The sequence below is a fragment of the Heliconius melpomene genome, chromosome 10 (assembly GCF_056956725.1).
Source record: "Heliconius melpomene rosina isolate 202511_hmr_F chromosome 10, ASM5695672v1, whole genome shotgun sequence".
In the NCBI taxonomy this organism is placed as follows: Eukaryota; Metazoa; Arthropoda; class Insecta; order Lepidoptera; family Nymphalidae; genus Heliconius; species Heliconius melpomene.
Genome location: NC_140398.1, coordinates 2,923,941 through 2,948,827, shown reverse-complemented (window position 1 = coordinate 2,948,827; position 24,887 = coordinate 2,923,941). Strand labels below are relative to the sequence as shown.

Below are 24,887 nucleotides of genomic sequence, written 5' to 3'. Positions count from 1 at the left end.
TTCCCCGAGTGAAAATGAAACTCATAGCCGCTGTGCTTACATTATACATGAGTATATACAATAATATATAGACAAAGATATAAAGATTAACATTATAATTTGATACAATCATAATGTTTATACTAAAATATAGGTCAGATAGTCAAATACGTACAGTATGAAACTTGATTCTCCGTGTGACTCGTGACGTAAGCTTAATCATTTATGGATTGTTCTAATTATACAAAATTTGTAGTATTGAGGCCATCGAGGCATTATATTATATTATCTTATTCTACATATATATTCTGGACTTCACTTCACGCTAGCTTCACGCCGTATCCCGCACACAGCAGGGTAGGCAGAGGGAATCTAGTGTTCAGACACTCCCTTCCCCACTTTCTGCCGAATTTAGGCGCATTGCGTGTTAATTGGCAGAAATCAACGAAGAAATGAACGTAAATAAATATTTCACTTCTTCGAGTGGGGATCGAACCCACACCCATCGCGTTACAGTCACACACTTGTGCCGCTGTGCCACCACGGCTTTAAAAAATATAATGAATTCACTTGCAATATAATATTGTCCAAATTAAAATAAATTTTATTTAACTTTTTAGAGTAATTGCTACATCAGCAAACAAAGGCGTGCAAATATTTTAATATCGCTAAAAATATAAAAGATTTTCGTTCGTTTAAATGATATATATTCTGAATACGATGCCAATTAGTTATATTTACATTTAACATACTGTTTACTTTTTAATATAAATAAATACAAATGTGTATAATACGATATGATTTCTACTCGTTGATAAGATTATAAGAATTAATTTATTTTCATTTGTTGTCTTTGGCAGCGGAACTCAACGCCGCTCTTTATTTCATAATGTTTTTTTTTATTTTCAAAATTTATTACGTTAAGCTTCATTTTAACTTATATTGTCGATTTTTTTTTCATTTTAGCTTATATTGTTGAATATTTTATTTATTAATAATAATTTTAATAATTCATTGCCCAGAGCGGGAATGGAATCTACAAACGTCGAGTTTACAGGCACTCGCTGTACAACTGGCCACGACTACCTCTTAAACTGTAGTTGCTAAACATTTATAACTATAATTAAGTTTTAATTGACTCCCCCTAAACACATGATATAAGAATTATTGGACGATAGGTTTCTATTTACTATTCGAACGAAGAGTTGAATTAATGTAAAAAAATATAAAGTAACTGAGACGTCAATGTAAAATCTCTACCACTCAATCTAGGAACTTGAAATTTTTTCACAAAATTTCCCTGTACATATAATGTAAGCGAGTACAAAGGAAGGGTCCTTTAGAATTCAACCCCTTTTGGGTGGATGACGCTTCAGACTATGTGAAGTGAAAAAATTTCAGGTCATTCCGATGTTTCTGAATTTTAGTCAAATATACGAGTATATTAAAAAATATATATAAAGTAGCTTATAGCTTGTTGGTTGGTATTGTTTTAATGGAATGTTATATAGGTTTACTTTTTAAGAAAATTATGATAAAAATTTTATTATATAATTATATTTTTTTACCTTTACTATAGAAATATATTTTTTAAAACATTTTAAATTACTTTTCAACATCTAATTTAAAATCTAATTTAAAAATTACTCCGAAAATTTGTTTTTTTTTTAAATTAGTACACGTAACGTATTACGTAAAAATTTGTAGATAGGAGACAATTATATAAAAAAAAGTCATTACCAAAAACATTGCCTTTCTTATAAAATTTAGGACAATATTTTTTAGTTATAGTCAATTCAAGTTCTATATTATAATAGAATTATCCCAAACATTAAGTTATACTATTTTAATTTTAGCAAGAAAAGCGTGTATTAAGAAGATTTTATGCAAATTCGGTGGCAGAGATCCTCTAAGTTAGCAGCAGTAACTTCCTTAAATAAATATTTCTACCGTCACATAAACTTGATTTATTATACGGCATTCATGAGAGTGTAGCTTAGCAGGTAGTACTTAAAATACGAGTAATACTCCAAATAAAAATGTCGACTGACAATAAAAATATAATAAACCTATTAGGTATAATTTCAGTTCTTTTTTTGGATTGAAAACTATAAGTTACATTGATTCTTGCTTATAATTGTGATACTGAGATTTCTTTTACTTCACACTGTATCCCACATTCAAAAACGTAGACAAATAGACCCAATTTTAAAAAACTTCGTACCCTATTTTACGTAAAATTTTTAAGACGGCGTGTTTTTCTTACCAGTGCGAAGAAATGAAAATATTTTATTCACTCGGGTGGGAATAGAACTCACAATAGTCGCGTTTACACTGTGCCAGACATTGTGCTGCTATGCCACGACGGTTATAAGTTACTTAAAGTTACCTATACGGTTAGTTTCATTAACTATTTAGCTGTCGCTGGAGAGAAATATCTGGAAAAACAATCTTATTGTTTTCGATTTTTTTTATTTTGAACTTATTCAACAATTATTAAGGGCGTCCGTACTGATTTGACAAGAAGAAAAAAAACAGTGTATTGATTTATTATGTTTTTGTCTGCTGTTAAGTGTTTACGATAGTTAAGCTAACGATTGTGAGTTTGAGTACACTTAAGCCGTCTGTCCTCACTTAAGTACCTTATAATATAAACATATTATGTTTGAATATGACGCATTTGAAGTCACTGACTGACTGTTCTGGGTTCAATTCCCGATCGCAAATTAATTTTCGTATTTTATTAAGGTGCTGTACCTTAGGGGTTAAATAGGACCCTGTTGATTATTATTATTCACAGTTCACATATTTCTGTTACCGCCAACAACAACAACAAATCCTAAAAAACAACAGAATAAAATAGATAATTTGTGCGTGAAGTGTGAAGCAGTTTAATCCAATATTTTATCTCCTTTGCATATATTTACAAATATTTCATAGATATGCCATAGATATGTATCATCTATCTGATTAATACACTACAGACTGTGGCTAAGTGGTAATCTCAAGTTCCTTGTCAAAAAAATGATATGAACATCAATAGGTTCTACTTTACTCTCATCAGCCGTAAGTCACCACCCGGATATTTAAATATGTTGTCTAGGTTAAAACTCTATCGCGCATAACAGGCCAGAATATAACGTTCATACACTCCGACTTTACCCTAGGTTTTCGCCGCACTCGGTCTTATTATCAGAGTGATCAAATGAAAATAATTAATTCCGCAGATTGAGAATCGAACCTGTAAGCATCATCATGCTGTGCCTATCTCGCCATACCTATCTCGAGTATTAGGCGGAAAGTGGGGAACGGAAATGTGTTAATGGCAATGGACTGTTTTAACCTGGGTTTCCCTAGGCCTACCCTCCTATTTATGGCATACAACATGAAGCTAAAAAATAACTCCTTTAAATTAGGAATATTTATCAATATTTTTTTTTGTAACTTTCAAACGTTTTTTCGTTAAATATGACTTAGACTTTAACTTTCGCCTCTCAAATTATACTTAATACAACGTGACTTGGAGACAAAGCTAGCGGTTGAATTATTATACCATCTTATGTCATACAATGATATCATTTGGCTATTACATTGATTGTTCTGCAATAGTGCATCCTGGAGACAAGTGTTAAGTGAAGCCAGTAGTGGCACAGGGCTCAAGTGACTGTAAACGCGACTGGGCCTGGGTTCGATCCCCACGGCAAAACACGGCGTTGAGTTCTGCCACTCTGTTGAGTGCACTCTACATGCAATGCTTCCACAATTCGGAGGAAAATAGGGAACGGATTGTCACACACAGTTGTTGTAACACTAGGTTGATAGGTTCCCTCTGCCTACAGCTGTGTGCGGGATACAGTGTATCGCTAAAAATGTGTTTATTATAAATCAGCTTCACGCTGTATCCCGCACATAGCAGGGTAGGCAGAGGGAACCCAGTGTTAAAAGGGAACCCAGATATCGAAAAAAATTCTCGAAACAGCCAGCGAAACCGCCATGTTTATTTAATCTCCATAATAATCGATAGGTATCTACGTGAGTTGTTTGAATTATTTTTTAATAGCGCTATTCCTTAATTGTATTCGTCACGTGCTTCACTCTGGAAAATATGAAGGCAATGGTATTCGGTCACGTAATCTTAGGACATAAAGATATTCTCTTTAGACTTTTCTGAAGATAAATAATAATAAGTATTTTTATTAATAAATTATGGAGAGGGAGAATTTTGGAAGTCGTAGTGGCGTACTGGTATAATAAGCCTGTAATGAGAAGCGCTACGGTTATGGGTTCAGATCCCACTTGGGGAAATTTGTTTGCTCTGGTAACAAGTCAAAGCGCTATGCTTAGTTCGGCCACTCAACACGCAGTGCCTCGAAAATCAATCGAAAGTGGGCAATGGAGTGTCTTAACACTAGGTTCTCTTTGCCTATCTTACCATATGCAGGATATAGCGTGAAGTGGATAAAATATTATATTTTTTCTTTTAGAACTTTTTTGATGTCATTGTAGTCAACTTAAATGATATAACATAAATGGAAACTTTATATAGATCAACCAAAGTGGAACCAGAAATCCAGTGGAAGAACCGAAGGATTTACAGTTAAACGTCAATGCCATGGTTGAGGACTCCACCACTCAGAAGAATGAAATATTGTTATTTCAAAGCTCTGGCAACACAAAACACGAATTGATGAAAAATGAATTCGAGCTTACGGCTTTAAATTAATGAAGAAAAAGAATATCATTTTTGTCTTTTTCTTCAAGTTCTTTCTTTTTTCTTTCCACTTTTTTCTTCCTACTCCGCTATGTGCGTGCTTGGAAGCCTAAAAAAATAGTTATCCCTACTGAAAAATTAACCCCCTCCAACAATATCACAAATATGTCTATCTAATACCTCTTTTTTTCAAGGTGGTTAAATAGAATATATATTAAAATAACCTAAAGTGAGAGCCCACGGTTTTTCCACTATATGATCACGTACTCATCGGAAATCCCTTGTGTTTTAGATTTTACCGATTGCCTTCCTGCCAATGTTTATTCTAAATGTCATCAGTTAGTCATTTGTTAAATAATTATTAGTTTTTTCTTAAGATGAGGTAAAGGTGAATTACCTATTAGAGATCCGAAGTCCATTTCTGAAATGATTGTCTAGGTAGACTGTGTAATAAACACATAATTTATCTATAAACGCGACGGTAGTCGGTAATTTTCATTTATTGATCATCAATTCACTCTGGCTACAAAAATAAACATGGCGTTGAGTTAAGACACTTGCAATGTCTTGAAAATTGTGCAGTGGATGGGAAAAGGAGGCTCTTAACACTTGGGCCTATTCAGTAGAATATAGAATATACGAGGTAACATGTAGCTAAAATATTTATAATAACTTGGAAATCATTTTGTAACAACCTATAGATGTCGAAAATTAATTTTATCCTTTTATTTCATTTTAGTGTATTCTCATTACTAATTCACCAATTTTGAACTGAGTGTCTTAACACTAGGTTTCATCTGCCTACCCAGATATCCGAGAAAAAAGAAAACTTTATTAAAAATATTACATATTTTCTATAGAACTTATTAAACTGTTCTCAGCACGAACGTAATAATACTACTTAAATTATTATTGTTCGCGAATTATTCCACTGGTTCCAAGTTTCATAATAGTTTAAGCACTTTTTATTACACTTAAGTCTCAACTTAAAAATTTGCATACTGTTAACTATTAAGTCCTTTCCACACTGGTGTAAGTTCTCTTTATCGAAGTTTTTACTTTTAAGTATTTAAAAAGATGGCCTCATGTTTAACGTTATTTCATCTTAAATATGCTTTCTGAGAAGAAAAATCATAAAGTATCATAGAGTAGACTTTTAAAATGTTACAGAGTTTAAAGTGAATTTATTACTTTAATAGTTGCCGTACAGTGGTTATTATTGTTGAATTTTCGTAGGACCTCAGTGAAAAACTTTAGAACAAGTAACAACTGTGTCGATTTACTTAATATTGTTGCATATATGTGTAGGTATAAAAAAATGTCGAGGATAGAGTTTTGTTAGGATTTCAATGAGTTCTTATAATTTCCGTAGGTATTTAAGTATTCCGTATTAACTTCTCTCGAGTAAATAAGCTTATCTATAAAGATTTTTAAAATAAACAGTTTCATTACTTGAAGAACTCAGCGCGTCTTCTGATGTTAATATGCAATTTTGATTTTTGATCTTAATTGTAAATATAGAGCCTAAGCATACGATACTTGAAGCCATAATCAACTCTTTTTCACTGATAAATATATAAATAAATTTAAAAAAAAAATTATAAGGATTTTTAGTCATTTTATTTAACATGTCAGATCGCGGTTTATTATCGTCGTTAAAATACAAAGTTCAAAATCAAAATTTTATATGAAACTTTACGTGTGCCATCACCTACTTACTGCTCGCTCGTAGTGAATAATAAGTAAGAAAAGCAAATAATGTTCTCGTAATAGTAAGCATTTGCACCTTTTAAGTAAATGTTAAAAATATATATTTTAAAACGGATGTGACTTACGAGATGAAATTAATATAATTTAGAAATAAGAAATGAGGCCATCCTGGTACAGTGCCACAGCATTTGCGTGTAAGGGCGATGAGTGTAAGTTCCCATTCGAGTGAATGATTCATTTTTGTTCCTTACTCTGGTAACAAGAAAAAGCACGGCGTTGAATTCCGCCACTCACTGATTTGTAATGTCTCTAGAATGGGTTAAAGCCCAATAGGGAATGGAGTGTTTAAACACTAGATTTCCACAAAAAAAAGTTCATTTTCGTACATTCACAATATTTTTATCCAGACTTTGTCAACGCTTATTATATTTGCAATGAATAAATTATTATATGACTATAAAAAATAATAATAATCAGCTTCACGCTGTATCCCGCACACAGCAGGGTAGGCAGAGGGAACACATAGACACTCCGTTCCCCAACTCGCGGAACTCAACGCCAAGAAATCAAAATATTTACAAATAATGATTTATTTCTTATTTTTCTCAATCATTCTTCCATTTTTGAAAATTATATAAAAATAAAAAAACATCCTTTATAAATGTATCTTTACAATAGTGTATTCTATATTTCACATATTAATGTTGGCGCCAACAGTTGCGACATGGCGACGATTTTTGAGTAAATCTTACATGAGAATTTTTATTGCCATCCTGTTATGGCATATTTAATCCTGTGAGATTATTTTGTATTATTTACATTTTTGAAAGTTGCTAGTGGTATATTTATTTATTGTATTTTGTGGGACGGTTGATGGCTCTATCTTGCACATATAAGGATAGGCAGACGGAATCTGGGAACCTAGTATTCCCTATTCCTAGTACTTCCCCGTTCTAGTAATCACGCATGCTTCCAGTATTGCGTGTTAAGTGCAAAACTCAGTGTCGCGCTCTGCCTCATTGCCAATAAAGAAATCATTATATTTTGTTTACTTTATTTTTCCGTTTTCTCAACGTTTTCTCAAGTGGGCATCGAATCCACAACCTGTCGCGCTTACTACTGCTACTGGCCTCTATATCATATCTCATATATTAATTTGGTTTGTTATTTACCAAATGTTAGTTCTTCAGTATTGCACAGTGCATACAAATAGACACCTTGAAGTGTACTTAGCGTTAGCGCTATAATGCCAAAAGGCGATAGCCAAACAAGGTCGTGTGATCGGATCTTATGAAAATTTATATGACTAATAATTTATGTCTTACATATTTGAGTTAAACAGATATTTAAATAGATATTTTCATCTAAAAATATTGTATATCATTGTCTGTATTGATAAAATTACTATTTATTATTATTAGTAATTTCTAGTTACCGCCTGCAACTTTGTTTTTTCCGTTGCCTTAGAAAGCTCGCGAAACCCTCTTAGCATTCCCTATATTTCCCAAGGAACTTACATGCTAAACAGTGTTCTGCCCCACATAGTTCTGCCTGTGATGATTTTAGTACCTATATAATATGAAAAGGTATTGCAATTTGTTTACTAAAAAATATAAAAGTTAATATGACTTTCAAAGTTAAGATGAGATAACGAAATCTTTATAATGATAACGCGACTTACTGTGGGTGCTTGAAGATCAAACATTTTTTCATTATCTTCACGCTTACACGCAACCTGTGACTTTGGTAGATAATCTAGTATTTGAGGCTGTCGTAACGATGCGGCCCAGTACTGATTGTAAACACGCCGGTTGTAGGTTCGATTCCCGCTCGAGGGAAGGAACTGTTTTGTTTTGCTTCCTTGCTCTAGTAATAAGGCAAAGAGCGGCGTTAAGTTCCGACGCTCAACACGGAATGATAGCTCTAGAATGAAATCTTTAAATTCAATTAGTTACCACTGTTTTTGCACCTTCATCCTTTTTTTCCGAATAGCAGGCTAGATAGGGGGAAACTACTATCAAGATACTCCTTTCTCCGCTTTCCGAAAAAAATCTACAGGAAAAATAATAAAGGATATATATAATCCTATTTATATAAAAACTGTAAAAGCTTGTCACATTGGGTGTTTATTCCATTTTCACGTAAAAATTACTAAACTATTTCAGATGAAACTTTACAGTAATATAGCGTCATTGGCTTAATTCATCCATCAGAATATGACATAGGTAACAATTTTGTGTAATTTAGCTATACTAAAACAATCACCTGAAGCAGGCAAAACCGCGTTTAGGTGGCTAGTGTTATTATAAGACATACTGACCACTTTTTACAATTGAATGTTAGACCTTAAAAAACGCCAAGGACCCGTACATCCGCGTACGTTACGTGTAGACTGTAGTTCCGTCAATGCCTGTGTGGACGTCATCGATATGCGATCTGTCGAGGCCATGGTGAGACCTTCCTTGCTGGTATCTATGGAGTATTTCGATATATAATTGTGTTAGAGTCATTTGATAGTCATTTTAAGATTATTTTCAATTTTTTTAAAAGTGTTATTATATATTTAGAAAAAAAATAGTTCTTTTTTCAGTTTTACGCTATATTCCGTATGAAGCAGGGTAGGCAGAGGAAGCCTAGTGTTAAAACACTCTGTTCCCCATTTTCTACCGAATTCTGTTTACATTGCATGATGAGGGCCGGAAAACAACTCGACACTAGAGCGAAGAAATGAAAATATTAAATATTTTAGTTCCTCGAGTGAGAATTGAACCTATGACCTAAGGAAAGCTATACTATTTATTATATTGCCCACCTGACGTCTGACGTTTACGAATATCCCAGTAGGTACTATATTTGAAGAGGGAATAAGCGGCTTTCATAAAAAGGGTCCCATGATAATCTCAAAGACCTTCTAAGTAAAAACCTTTCTAAGTCTCGTATATCTTATCTATGGGCTTTTGACAGGTATTGGAATAATAGTTTTTTTATTATTGCACTTTTCTGGCTGGCTGACTGTAAACGTAATTGTTACGGGTTCGATTTTCATTGGTGGGAATGTTTATAATCCAATAAATTTGAATTTTCTTGTACACAAAGTGCAGCATTAAGTTCAGTTACAAAACACGCCAGGCCTGGAAGATTCGACGGAAGGTGGGAAACGGAAGTGTCTTAATGGAGAACGGAGTGTCTTAACACTAAGTCTCCAGGTTCTTTTTGCTTACTACCAAGAGCGGCGTGCAGCGATAAGCTAAAAAAAATTAAAAAATATTATAGTTTTATAATTTTGGCCTTGTAACATTATGTTGCAATTCATCACGTAGATATCAAATGTAAGTGAAGGAATGAAAGAGTGCGAAAAGAGATAAAAGGCACTGTTCATAATCAGTGGCCTACCTACCTGCTATATAATCAGTGGCCCCAATAAAAAAAATAATTTAGTTTCTTAATTTTGTATTAAATTTAAATTTTTTGTTGTAGTTATTTTTCACTAATTAAGACAGACAGAAGAATCTAAGAGGACATATAAACCTACAAGCATATTATAATAGAGTAATAGCTCATCCGCATGCGAAACTTTACTTTTTCTTCCATCTTCACGCTGTATCCCGCATATAGCAGGATAGGCAGAGGGAACCTAGTGTTAAGACACTTCGTTCCCCACTTTCCGCCGAATTTTCAAAGCATTGCGTGTTGAGTGGCGGAATTGAACGCTGCGTTTTTTTGCCTGCGAAGAAATAATAATATCAATAAATAATAATTCATTAGGATGCGCTACGATACGGTACGGTAACTTCACTTTTATGTGTAGGTATTTATATTTTTTTTCTTTCTAAGTAGGTAAAAAGACTAAGAGTAGCTCTTTTTACATTATTATACAAGAATCTCATGCGTCTTTCCTACAAAAAATGTCTATTATATTGTAGTGCTACATTTATTTAATAAATAACTTTAACTTATGTAATTGGATTTTTTCATAGCATTTTTTTCCCAAATAATAACATGTAGCGTAGCTATTAAGACTACGTACTTATAAAACCTTTTCATTATTATTGTTATAATTTATTTTTATTCCTCATTTTAACTCCTAATTTTTATTTTTATTCCTCATTTATACATTTTTATTTATTATATAGGAGTATATATATTAAAGAGGCATTGTTTGGATAGTGTAAACATCTGTGTTTATATGGAGATATCATTATTATAGAATGTCAAATGTCTTAATTGTACTTTGAACGAGTTTTTTTGTTGCTTCGTTATAAAAAATTGGTAAAAATTTTAAAAGGTTCACACTGTATCCCTAGCATAGCAGCGTAAGTGGGAACCTTGTAACCTAGTGTCAAGACACCCTGCTACATGCGGGATACAGGTGAAGTTGAAAAAAAAAGTTAATTTACAGCTAATTACAAAAATATAATTCAACCATTTATATCAGGACCGCGCAAAATGACATACTACGTCGCAAATTTTCTTTAAAACATGAAATATATTAACATAAAAAACACTATGCGAGTGCACTACGTGAGCAACAATATTATTTAAAACAAATATTTCCATATTATCAGTATTTATTTTACTTTGAAAACGTTAAAGAGATTTTACGACATCTTTAAGGACTTTGCTGCAATAAAATGAGTTACTTATAACGTAAGTAAGTTGAAGATGATGTATGGATTTGCACGTAATGTTTATTTCTTAATATAATTGTTGTTTATAGAAATAGAATGTATCTAATTGTAATAAACTCTAGGGAATCATGTTATTTTAATTTTGTATTAATTTAAAAGACACAAAGTAAATTAACAATTTAAACACATAAATAAAGTTTAGGCTGTGGTGGTAGTGGGTTCGATTTCCATTCAGAAATGCACGATTTTAATTTTCTAGAAAAAAATTAACAAGAAAAATGTAACATTTAAGTACATGTGGGTAATTAGTTACATTTATTATGACTACTTAATTGTAATTATTAATAGACATTTATCGACAAAACTGTCTACGTAAAATAATTAAATATTATATATTTCTTATGTTGTTTTGCGTCCATTATATGACGCATGGGCACAAGCGTGCGACTGTAAACGCGACGGTCGTGGGTTCGATTCCAATTTAGGAAATGAAATATTTTATATTTTCATCTCCTCGCTTTAACAACGAGGCGCGGCGTTGGGTTCCGCCCCTCAACACTATATCATAATAATATATATAAATGTTACTAAATTTAAATAAACAAACAATTAAATATTGCTTGAAAAACGATCCTTTTCCAAAACATTACTCATATAACAACAAATAAAAGACACGGATATTATTAATCAAACGTTATTGTACGCATGTGACAATTTGCGGATCTATAGATCAATTAATGATCTATTAGACGGGGATCTACAATATATTATTAAATATAAATACAACCTTTAATATATGAAATAGAGTATATTTTACTTTGAATGGGTTTATGTTTTTTTATTATAACACAGTACGTAAGATGCGTTCAACAGGTGATATGGTCATTTAGCGTTTACCATCCACTTGTGGCGTTCGCGAGCGAAAATGTTCGCGGTATACTCGTATGATAAGTTTAATTTCAATTAGTTGAATTAAATTGTGTCTGTGGGTTAGTTAATAGTGTTTTGGATTATTATATTTCTGGATATTTTTTAAATTATATATAATATGTAAGTTATATTTTATTTTTTTAAATTTTAAATTAAAATATATATTTTTTTTATATTTTATTTTAAAGAAATGTTTGTAATAAGATAACTATTTAATAAACTTAGTTTTTTTAAAAATTGAAAAACAAATTAATATAATTTTTATTAATTATTTTAATTGTCACTAAATGATAAATAAATTATTAATATATACTATAATAAATCAAAATTTTAAATAAATCATCAAATTAATTCATTATCAATATAAACGTGATAGATGATTTAAAGTTAAAGAACCGGTACAAAATCAACTCTCACTTTCGACTAGTTGTAGGTGTCTACATAATAATTAACCCTATATTTAAATTAACTTAATATAAACTTATCTTATACTTATATACTTTTATTGTACTTTAGGCAAAGAGGGTGTTCATACAAAGATATTGAACAATGCTTTTTTAGAAAATGTATACAAATTTGAATGTGGCGGGATTTGAACCCGCACTTCTTGGAAATCGTCCAAGCGCTGACCACTAAGCCATAAGTTTTCATCAAGCGACGTCGAAATGCTTAAACGGTTGTTACAACTCTATAGGGAGATTTATACGTTTTCTAAAAAAGTATTTTTCTAAGTTAGGCGTTATAGGGAATAACATTTTAAAGCAGGGTAGGCTCAGCTCTCCACTCGAATTATACTATGAATTATTTCGATGCGTTAGAACGGAGTGTTAGTAGTGTTAGTGTGCTTAACACAAGGTTGAAGCTAAAAAAACAATCATTTATCTAAGTTTACGATAAGCTAGTGAAATTATTTAAAAAATATCTTTAATATATATATATATATATATATATATATATATATATATAATTAAACAGACATCGCCTATACATGAAAATCTGTGATTGGGCATTTATTAATATAATTTATTAATAAAAACCCAAAACAGTGACTTTTTATTTTTTTGTTCTAGAAACTAGTAAATAATATATTTAAATGTACCTAAGCATAAATTACAATTACACAGAAAGAAATTATTTATATCGATGTAAAAGTTCAACGTATATTATTTTTTCTTGCTCCTTATTCTTCTCTATCTACATAAACGCTATTTATAGAACATTTAAATGAATAAAACATCCAAAGGACAGTTGTTATTACTTACAATTGAATTTCAAATTTTTACTTGAATTGCAAAATTATAGCAATTATCCTTAGTTCGTATATTTAACATATCTACTAAACTATAATATGTAGCATTGTATAAGATTAGTATACTCTATTATCAGTTACACGCATGAAAACGAATGAAACGAACACGCTTTTTCACGCATAGTGGTAGGCAGAAGGAATCTTATATTAAGATACTCCGTTCCCCACTTTACGCCCAATTTTCGAGGCATTGCGTGATGAGTGGGGGAACTCAGCGCCGTGCTTTTGGCTTGGTACCAGGGCGCAGACATGAAAATTTTAATTAATAATTTATTTCATTAATTTTCAATGAATTAAATATAATCATTCCTCTGAATGGGAATTGAATCCATAACCAATGTGCTTAAAGTCAGATGCTGTTCCAATGTCAATCACGACGGCCCCGGCCTTGGCGTAAAATATTTTATTATTATTAAAATATACAATGTTAACAATTAACGGATTATAAGGTATTTACTTCATTGTCACTGTTTTAATACAATAAATATATTTATTTCAAATATTTTCCGTTCTCGCTAAATATTATGTTTTAATTTAAAGTTATGTTCATATATAATTTAAGTAGGTTATAGATATATTGATTATAGACATCCAAGTATTAACTAGATTAATTTGTTTTTGAGCTTAAGTTTGTACTAAGTAAAGTACCTGGTACATATAGAGAGACTAATATTTTTTCTTAAGGCGAACAATTTTGCAAGTAGACAGTCATAGAGCTTCTTAGCGCCACGTTGTATACCACCCTCCGTTCCCATTAAGACACTTCGGTTCCCCACTTTCTGCCGTGTGTGAGTGTCGGATCTCAACGCTGATTTCTGCCTCGTTACCAGAACAAGGAAACTGAAATATTAAATATTTCTTTTTCTCAAGTGGGAATCGAACCCACTACCTTTTGCGTTTCCTTTGGCACGCTTGTGTCCTAGTTCACTACTAGCATCAATATAGCAATCAAAGATCAAAAAGGTTAATTAAAATTTAATTTGTTTGTAGGCCGTCGTTATTATATAACGTGGTCAGATTTGATGATGATGTGATGAAATAGAAAAGTGTTTAAACACGTGTAACAAATGTAAAATTCACGTTTACATTCTTATACAGATTCTTTCAAAATCTTAATTTGGATTTTTCTATAATAAGTATAGTCAACAAAAACTTTGGTTAAGTATATTTTAGATTATAAGGAAAAATTAAATATTACACTAAACATTATTTTAAATTCTTCAAAATTTGCAATTACCCATACAGTATCATTAAAATACTCTGTTCTCCACTTTCAATTTTAGCGAGATTCAACGCCACGAAAACCACGCCACGCCACAAAATAATTATTTCTTCTGACTAGGAATCGAAGCCACAACCGTCGCGTTCACAATCAGGTACTGTGCCACTGCGCTAAGACTTCCTCAAATAATATTTGAAGCTAATATTTTCAAATTATATTCGACTAGCGGACGCGCGCAGCTTCGCTAGCTTATTTAGGGGTGAATTCTAATAAACCATGAAACATGTGTTCAATGAAATATTTTTAAGAGTCTAAATTTTAAATTTTATAAAAATCGGTGGCGATTTGAAGATTTTTCCATACAAACTTTCAACCCCTTATTTGCATCCTTAGGGGGTGAATTCTAGAAAAGCATGAAACACATATTCAATTAAATATTTTTAAGAGTCTAAATTTCAAATTTTATAAAAATCGGTGGCGATTTAAGAATTTTCCCATACAAACTTTCAACCCCTTATTTGCACCCTTAGGGGGAAATTCTAGAAAACCATGAAACATATGTTTAATTATATACGTTTAAGAGTCTGAATTTCAAATTTTATAAAAATTGGTGACGATTTAAAAAAAACCTATACAATCAATCAACCCCTTATATGCACCCTTAGGGGGAGAATTCTAGAAAACGATGAAACACGTGTTCAATTAAATACTTTTAAAAATCTAAATTTCAAATTTTATAAAAATCGGTGCCGATTTAATTTTTTTTCCATACAAACTTTGAACCCCTATTTCACCCCTTCAGGGTAAAAAATTTTCAAAATCCCTTCTTAGTGGATGTCCAGATTACGAAAGTAAACATCTGTCCAAATTTTACGTTTCTACGCACAGCGGTTACGGCTGTGCGTGCGTCTTACCTCAGTCAGTGAGGACAAGTCCTTTTATATATATAGATACATATTAGGTGCCATTGGTCGCCATTACGACTATATAGGTACCGAGATGACCATTAACCGATAATTTGACTACCTCCCTATTGTTAGTGTTACGACACTCGCTGGGGTCGTCCCATCATTTGTCACATACTAGCTGTATAGCCGTGTCAAGGTTTTTAATAGATTGGAGTGAATTTATTTGTTTTGTTTAGAATATAGGTATTAATGTAGAATATATTTGGGGTTTTAAAGGTAAAGTTATATCTATTTTTTTTTTTTTTAAATCATTGTGGTGTTCTTATCGCGCGTTTGAATTTTGTAATGGTTGTAGATTCGATTTTTAGTTTGGTAACTGATTACTTATAAATATAAATGTTTCAAATTAGAATCTTTTAAAATGTTATAACTAATATGTGAAAATAACAAATTGTATTAAAATTTACTAAAAATATTTATTTGTTAATCCACGGGAAACTTTAAATATTTTAGTAGGTGAAAGGTATATCTTTTTAAATATCAAGCTCATTACAATTTTCATCTAAATTAGACGAAAATACAAAATTACAATAAATATATTAACAAACATTATCATCCTCCAGTGGATACTTTAAGAATGTTTAACGACTTTCGTTAATCGCGAAAGAAATTTACAATTTCCCATTCGGGGGATTCCCCCATATGTAAAATGTGGGAGTTTCTTAATAGCTTTTGCGGTTGCCATAAAAAACTTTTATTTCATTCGTCTCAAGATTAATATGGCGATTACATTTATTTTGTTTATGTAAATTAAATTGATAATGGTTCTATTAAAGTGGGTCAGTAGGTATAATTTATTCGTTTTCTAAGGCTGGCAGTTTTGATTTCGATTTCCATTTCAATTAAAATTAGGTTTTACTTAATTTGCGCAATTCAAAATTAGTTGAATGAATATATTTTGACGTATTTAAAATATTTGAAAAATATTTTTATTAATTTTACTAAGGTAATCTAGGGCGATCTGTGACACAGGAGCACAGGTGTGTGACTGTAAATGCGACTGGATGTGGGTTCGATTCTCACTCGAGGAAATGAAATATTTTGTTTAAATTATATTTTGATTTCTTCGCTCTGGTGCCATAGCAAAGCGCGGTGTTGAGTTTCGCTACTCAACTCAACAACTCAACAGAATTCGGCGAAAAACAGGGAACGGATTGTCTTAGGTGCCCTCTGCCTACTCTGCTTTGTGCAGGATGCAGCGTGAAGCTAATTTAAATTTCGTTGAGTGTGAGTTTTCCATATAGGACACGTGTTTAATATAATATAATTCAAAAACAATATTACTGTATAAATTAATATATATGTAGGTATATGTTATATTATACTAGTTTATTATGACCGAGTGTAATTTTTATAGTTTCCATAACCTTGGAGAGGGGAAAGCCATGTCCTAAACGAAGTAACGTGACCCAAAGGAAGTAAAGAGGTTATTAGCATAGAATATTTTCTAAGAATTTAATTACATAATTTTTCCTCGATTTGACACGTGATATGTTAGATATTGCTCAATAATAACGTAATATATATAATTCATTGTTTTATTTATATATTTTTATAATTTTTTATCTTTGGGATGTAGGAATTTTTATGAACTTTAAGTCTTGAAGTCTTTAATTTTTTTTTTAGCATTAAGCTTTATCTCGCAGGGTAGCCAAAGGAAATCTGGGAACCTTATATTAAGATCCTACTATCCCCAATAGATGAAAATTAAAATATAAAAAAAATATTTTATAAAAGTAAAGCTACAAAAATAAATATATACAAGTACATATTGCATCTTTGGTCTGGCTCAAACGTGTGTAGCACGTGATTAGAAAGGAAACCGGTAACACCGTAAAAGGAATTCATATTTCATTCAATAATTTATTTTACTATAGTTTATATTTTTATTTATTACCTATTAAACAATATTTATATAAATTTATATTTTCATTTCTTCGCTCTGGTGTCGAGGCAAACCGCAGCGTTGAGTTTTGACTGATTTGGTTCAATTAACCGTGTAACGTGTGTATTTGTGAGTTTTTTTTCTTATATATTATATAAGAAATATATTATATATATATATTATCTTTTACGTATTACTACTTTATATTTTTTAGTATCTATCTTTTACGTATATATAAGAAGAAATTTGGGAACCCAGGTTTATAAGACACTTTGTTCCCTTTTAAACGTAGTAATTACGTCATAAGCAATTACAACGTTTCCATGGAAATTCATGTCAATTAGTTGTGCTCAAAATCAACAGTACTTTAAAACTAGTTAGGGTTCCGCAAATAAGCCCCTAGGGGCTTTTAAACTGATTTGATAAACAGTTTCGTAAATAACTTAATTGTTTCTAGAAACCATTATTTTGGAACTTATTAGTAGGTTATATATTTAAAGAGTGAGCTTAATTTGTATATGGCAGGTTTCTTATTTTAGTATGGACGTAAAATCTATAAATTTGTTAAAATAAATATGTGTATGGCACACACACTGTAAGATTAGGAAAAGAATCCAACATTTCTTCTTCGAGAGGGATTCAAACTAAAAACCATTTGCTTCCAGCCATCCTCATCCACTTTTCATATTTCACCTTACCTAGCATGAGGACAACACTTATTTAAACTTTTTTTTAGCATAATTACGTCATTGTTGCACCAAATGAGCGATATGACGGCCCAATCGTGCAATATTTAACATTACTACGAGAGTAAATATTAAGTACGATCGTCAGTCTAGTTACAAAAAAAGTAAATAAGCTGTGTTAAAATATTCGTGTTGGTTTAATAACCTTGTGTTCAATATTTTTTGGAAAATCAATATTTTTTTGCGTTTTATAATTAATTTTTCATGGATATTTTGGTGTTGTCAATAGAAAACAATAAATTTAGATTAAACAATAAACATCTAAAGGAAAATGTGCAACATTGAAAGGCCTGGAGTGCTTTTGAACAAAAGACCAGGAAATACACAAACAGAAAATTGTTTTTAATGAATAAGTGGTATCAAAAAGATCTTGATATAAATAGATGAAAAGTAACGAACTGAGACTATAATATATTGAAACTGCCTAACTTTCAATATTTAGACGATGTGTGACCAAAAACGACCATGTTACCACTATTTTCCTAAGATTACTTAATATTATAATTAAAATGTGTTACTTTTAAAGATATTGGTGTGAATCCTATGAAATCGTTTATATTAAAAACACGTACATACTATTCACAATTTTATTTTGCTAATTTTATTTCACAATTTTCAAAACTCGAAACTGAAAATTTTCTCACTAAGGTAAGAAATATTTAGTTCGAAATCTTAAAATACTCTTAATAAGTTTTATTACTTTTACATTTAGTTCCATATAGTTTATTCGATAGAAAACTTCAAAGCTCTAATAAAATTGAATTTGTTTGTAAATGCAATTTTCAAAGTACGAGAACAAGTTAGACTGCACCGCTGTTTCCAAATCATATTTATTTTTGTTCTGGTTTCGCACTGGATTATAATTTTTATATATATTTTTTTTTACTTTCATAAATTTACAATTTGAAGCCAATCGTGGCACAGGGACAAAAGCGTGCGACTGTTAACTCCATAGATTGCAGGTTCGATTCTCATTTGAGGAAATTAAATATTTAAAATATTCAATGTCCTCGCTGCTTGTTAAGAGGCAAAATCCGTCACTTCATAATTCGGCGGAAAGTGGAGATCGGAAGTGTCTTAATGGGAACGGAGTATCTTAGCACTATGCTCACAGGGTCCTTGTGCCTTCCCTGATATATATAGGATAGAATATAGTGCTTGTATTACATAATATTTTCTATAAAATGTGAAAAAAATTATTGTTCTTTGTATTTTAAAGAACACACTAAAAAGTATGTAAAAAACCCATTTTTACTCTAAAGCATGGTTCTTATGTATGTCTTAAGGTTATCATATTATAAGTAGGTACTTCACCTTGTAGTTTCCCAACACTACGTGATTTAAACTTAGGGTCGAGAATAAACAGAGCTATTAAGATACCATCCGTTTTAATGTTATACGTGATGTATGTAAATTATAAAATCTCAAAATATGTTCATTTGTGTAAATGTGCCACTATATTTGTTTGGCAATAAATTATATATTTTTATAGTTATTAAATAAATATAATTTATTTATAGAGGTTAGAGGGTTAGAGGGAACCTGGGAACCTAGTGTTAACGTTACACTTGTGCCTCTATCATATAAAAAGGGTATTTTTATGAGGCCGATGTTGCGCGGTGTCACAGAGTGAGCTTTAAATGCTCAAATTAAAGGAAGCGCAAAGGTTAATAAATTATTTAATGATTTAATTTCTTTACTTTGGCAACAAGACATTGAGTTTCGCCACTCAATAGGCAATATCTTTAAATTTTGGCTCAGACTGGGCATGAAGTCTCTTAACACTAGGTTCCCTCTGCGTTCCCCTGGTACCCTGCTATAAAAAATATTGTAATTTTGTAGATAAATGATAAATCTGAATCTATAACAAAAAAAAAACAACAATTCTTGTAACCATTTCATCGATAGAGTCGTCTTAATTAAACGCATTGAAATTATTTTAACATTAAAAAAATAAATATTCAAATGATAAGTACAAGTTTAAAAACATATTACAGTTATTAGAAATAAAGCTTATCTAACAAATGGTGCTAAATTAAAAATGTATTAAAACTATAATTAAAAAAAAATGCTATATTTCACACTTAGAAAAAAATACAGAGATACTTATTTTCGAGAGAGGACGAGGTTAAAAGATAATTTCTGGACAAACCAATTTTTATATTAGATAGTTGAAAAAAAGAATTATATAAGTAGGCGTAAGTTATTAATAAGTAAGTATACATAAAATAAAACAAAATTGCAGGAAATTACCAAAATGACATTCTGAGATAAGAATGTTACAATTGTAATTATCAGTAACATTAAATGATTCACTTGTGATGTAAGTAAAAACCCATCAAGTTTCGAATGATAAATTACTTTTATTATTATCTTTTTATTTAAATAAACAATATTTGTAAATATACCAGTTTATAATGTTTTTTTGTGTATGTGTCGTTTTGTTCTCTTAGTTTTACAAGATTGAGAAAACCTAACCGAAGTAGCCCGGCTAGCTTAGTCGGTAGAGCATGATACTCTTAATCTCAGGGTCGTGGGTTCGTGCCCTGCGTTGGGCGAAATATCTTTTTTCAGGGACAGAGTACCCTCTTCCCCACCCAACCGGCGTCACTGTAAAAAGCCAATAGGGCTGACCGACCGACCGAAACCGAAGCTGAAAAAAGATATATATATAGTTATCTAGCCTCATATTTAAAGTTTTTTCTAATAATTGATTCCATACAATATTGCTAAACAATAATTATTTTCAAACAAATAACAATTATTAATTGTTTCACATGAAAATAAACAAAAATAATTTAAGTAAATATAGGTTAACGATACAATGTACTAAAACAATATTTTCAAAATTGCGAACGAATCAATTTGGAGCTTATATTTATAACAAATATTTTCTATTGATATTGTCTGTTTTTAGAACTTAATTGTTGCGGGTGAAACTATTTTAAATTAATATTTATTGTGTACTAGTATTTCGATCCCGACTTCGCTCGCTTGAATAACACTTTTATACCTCTCTATCTATAATTTTTTTTAGCAAATTCTGGTAGGTGGCGGAACTAAACGTCGCGCTATCGTCTCTACACCAGAGCAAAGAAATGAAAATATAATTTGAACTCATGACCCTTGGAAATCGAGCAAGTTGGAAGTCGTTGAACGGTTTCCAAGAAGCGCGGGTTCAAATCCCACGTTTAAATTTTAATACGTTTTCTAAACAAATATTTTTAATTTTAACTTAAAAGTTCACCAAGTTACTATCATTAATACTTTTCATACAAACAATAAGAATAATTGATTCAATTGTGCCGCTAGAGCAGGTATCCGTTAGTCCGCACTAGAGTGCAAACTTGTTGATTTATTTCTCTTTTTGCGTATTACTATGCATCTAGCCACTGGCTGTGATGGATACAGTTAGTGCTGTAACTAGATAAATGTATATTATTAAGGTACTGTTATTAATAGGTTTAATTGTAACAATGAGGCCAGTCGTGGCGCAGGGGCAAGTGTGCTGCAAAATCGACTGGTTGTGGGTTCGATGCCCACTCGAGGCAAGAAAATATTTATTTAAATTCATGTTTCCATTTTTTCGCTCTGGTTTCGAGGAGGTTCCCACTCGGAGAAATGAAATATTTAATTATCTTTGTCCTCGCTCCGGTAACGACGTAAAGTACAGCGGTGAGTACCGCCACTTTAGGCAGAATGGATGTGCCTTAATAGGAACGGAGTGTCTTAAAACGAGACTCCCAGGCTTCCTCTGCCATGCTATGCGAGTGAAACAGCGTGGTGCTAAAAAGTATTCTATAGGTACAAAATACATATTTACATTACTGATCTTCTTAAAATAGCCGCGACAAATCAACAGTTTCACACAAACATATGTATAAATCTATATAACCCGTAACTCTAGAATGTATTGAATAATGTCATTCACAAGCAATTACTTAAGGATTTAACTTTATCTTATCGCTATTTAGAATTTAATGTCAAAACTTGAATGATTCGGTCGTAAAGTGTTTAAAATAATAAAATTTGGAGTCGAAGTGAGTAATGGTTTTGTTTTATCGCTCTTGTGTAAAGTCGATAATCGTGACTTTACAAGTTTTTATTACTTATTTGAAATTAGGAAAGTTGTCTTTTTATCTATAATGATGACTTTTGACTTTAGAACTTACCCATCCATATACATTTAGCAGTGTAGATACAAAAACACTAAAGACAAATCACTCAGTTTTCCGCCCTTACTTTCCGCTACCGCTTATCGTTCGTCTTGAATAGCGGAACATAACGCCACATTTAGTCTGGCTGAAACCAACAATATTTAGTACCTTTACATTCTCACTGCGCTATGAGGTCGTCATAATTTATGATCTAGATCTAGAACGTGTGTTAAATGTAAATCCGGATTTATTATTATTAATAATATGTATTTATTACTTTATTTTCTTTATTAACGCTGATTTAATTAAATTTAATTATTGATATTATAATAAATAATAATAAAAAGATATTTACTATAATGATTATTATATGGAGGCCAGTGGTGTAGTGGGATAGAGTCAGACTGTAAACGCAATTAGATTTTTAGTCAGAGAAATTACTTAATATTTTCATTTTTCAATATTTTTAATCAAAGCGGAAAGTGGAGAACAAAGTGTTTTGACACTAGGTTAGATAACCTACATAGTGGCAGGGTAAATACGGATGTATCTACCCTGCTGCTTTTTTACATAAAATAATATAAACAAACGTAAATTCCCATGTCTATTGTTGTATAAATAATTATTTACGTATAACACCTCATTTGTACTGAGGTCAAGTTTGCTAAGTTATTATCAGTTAGTAATTAAAACTGAATGGTATCGACAAATGAATTTTGTCTCTGAAAAAATGTTATTTATATATATATCTATTTGGTGATATTTAGGTGTTCTAGGTGATATTCGATAATGTTTAAGTGAAAGTATAATTTTATATCTTCTATAAAGGAATAGTGCGTTTTAATAATAAGGTTTGTCATTTACATATTTATTTTCAATGATATTTAACTAGACTTTCGAGTTTCGATTTTTCGAGTATTAGTTATAAAGATTTTTCATTTATAAAAACTCTTCGAAACTGTCTAAAAGTTTTCAAAACTTTTTTTTATGTGTCTAAAAAAGTATTATTCATTCTAAATCTGGAGTAATATTTGAAAATGTCAATAACACTTTACTATAAATATATGGATACACAGGTACCATTTTGTGTAGATATAAGAAATCCTCTTTAAAAATATTATTTCTTACAGTACTAACTACAAAAATATGTTTTTCGCACAAAAAAACGTATTTTCTACATATAACTATATGAATAACAGGAACAGACACAAGTTTGTCAAAGAATAGCACTCGGCTAATCTATTGGCCGTTAATTTGCCAATTAGTTCCCCTTTTTGCTCATTATAAATCCATATTCGATTTAGTCATGGATATATGTACGAGTATGTATTTGATTGTTTATTATGGAAGGAATGCCAAGGATGCTTTAAAAGATTTGTTTCCAATTTTTTTTTCAAATTTAATATTTCTTTGTATTGTAATCTTATGTTTTTATCTTATTTAACAATATTATACGAAAATGGGATAAACAATTGTTTTCTATAAATATTTCTCAACTCCTTAGATTTTGTTGTAAAATATTCTTGTGGACTCCATACTTTAAATGTTTCAATCAAGTACGATAATTAAATGGCACTCCGTCACTCAACACGCAATGCCTCTAGAATTCGGCAAACGTAGTAAACGGAGGTGTCTTAAAGGAAACGAAGTATCTTAACACTATGTTTACAGGTTCCCTCTGCCTAACCTGCTATGTGCAGGATACTGCGTGAAGTTAAAAAGGTTTTTCCAAGCTTAAATAGATTACCTCTGCCTACGGTTAAAAAAAGAATTAGTAATCGAGATAAACAGAGTTCACCCTTTTTAGAAAATAGTTTATTTTTGGATTCTTTTGGGTAAACTAATATTTAAATTACTTTGAAATATTGCAGAAAACTACTTCATATTCACCTATAATTACGTAGATTAGTTTTTAAATTAGAATATTATGTTAGGTATAACATAATATTCTTCCATCTTAAAATATTAATATAGTCACGTACGTATAGTAATAAAAATGCAAATTTCTCAAAATTACTTTGTTTGAAAGTAAAATATAATGCTACTACTATCTTCTTTATAAAGAAATTTAAAAAATCTTCTTCATACATATAACGGAAGTTCATAATTAAGATTTTTCCCCGCTTAATCAATCAACATACTAACTAACTCATATTTACTGGTACTGGAATTAATTAATATAGTTTTATTTATTTTATTTTCATTTCTCCACTTTGATAGACAAACGACGGTGCGGCGTTGAGTTCCGCCACCACAATGGCCCAAAAATATGGCTAAAAATGTGGAATGAGTAGGCAGAGAATTAAGACACTAACTCTAGTTTCCCTCTGCCTATCTTGATATGCAGAAATAAGCGTAAAGCTGTCTTTTTACCGATACGAATATGAATTTATAAACTTAGTAGCTAAACAAAATTACATGATATTTCATCGACATAACCTATGACTCATATATTGTTTTTTTATGATTTTCAAAGAATCCTAAGGTCAAAAAATATTTAACTCAAAGGTTAATTGATCTATTCAAGGTTCGTGTCTTCGTTTAAGATTTAATGACGCTATTGTAGCGCAGTTGGCTTGTGCCTAACTACACATACGATGATCGTGGGTTCGATTTACATTTGGAGCAATTAATTATTTTAT

At 31.1% G+C, this 24,887-nt stretch overlaps 1 protein-coding gene and 1 non-coding gene across 4 annotated transcripts in view; both read left to right on the top strand.

Annotated features, from left to right (window-relative positions):
- LOC146535161 (multicopper oxidase 3-like) overlaps window positions 1–24,887 on the top strand; it is an 85,269-nt gene that overhangs the window by 13,079 nt on the left and 47,303 nt on the right. Inside the window, exon 1 of one of the 3 annotated variants that reach the window (XM_085192340.1) lies at window positions 11,939–12,078. The exons of the other annotated variants lie outside the window; for them this stretch is intronic. The gene's annotated coding sequence lies outside the window, so the exon portion shown is untranslated. Of the gene's footprint in view, window positions 1–11,938; window positions 12,079–24,887 lie in introns of those variants that run through there. 3 annotated transcript variants of the gene reach the window in all.
- Window positions 20,574–20,646, top strand: TRNAK-CUU (transfer RNA lysine (anticodon CUU)). The gene has a single exon. It is a non-coding gene; the product is annotated as a tRNA-Lys (tRNA).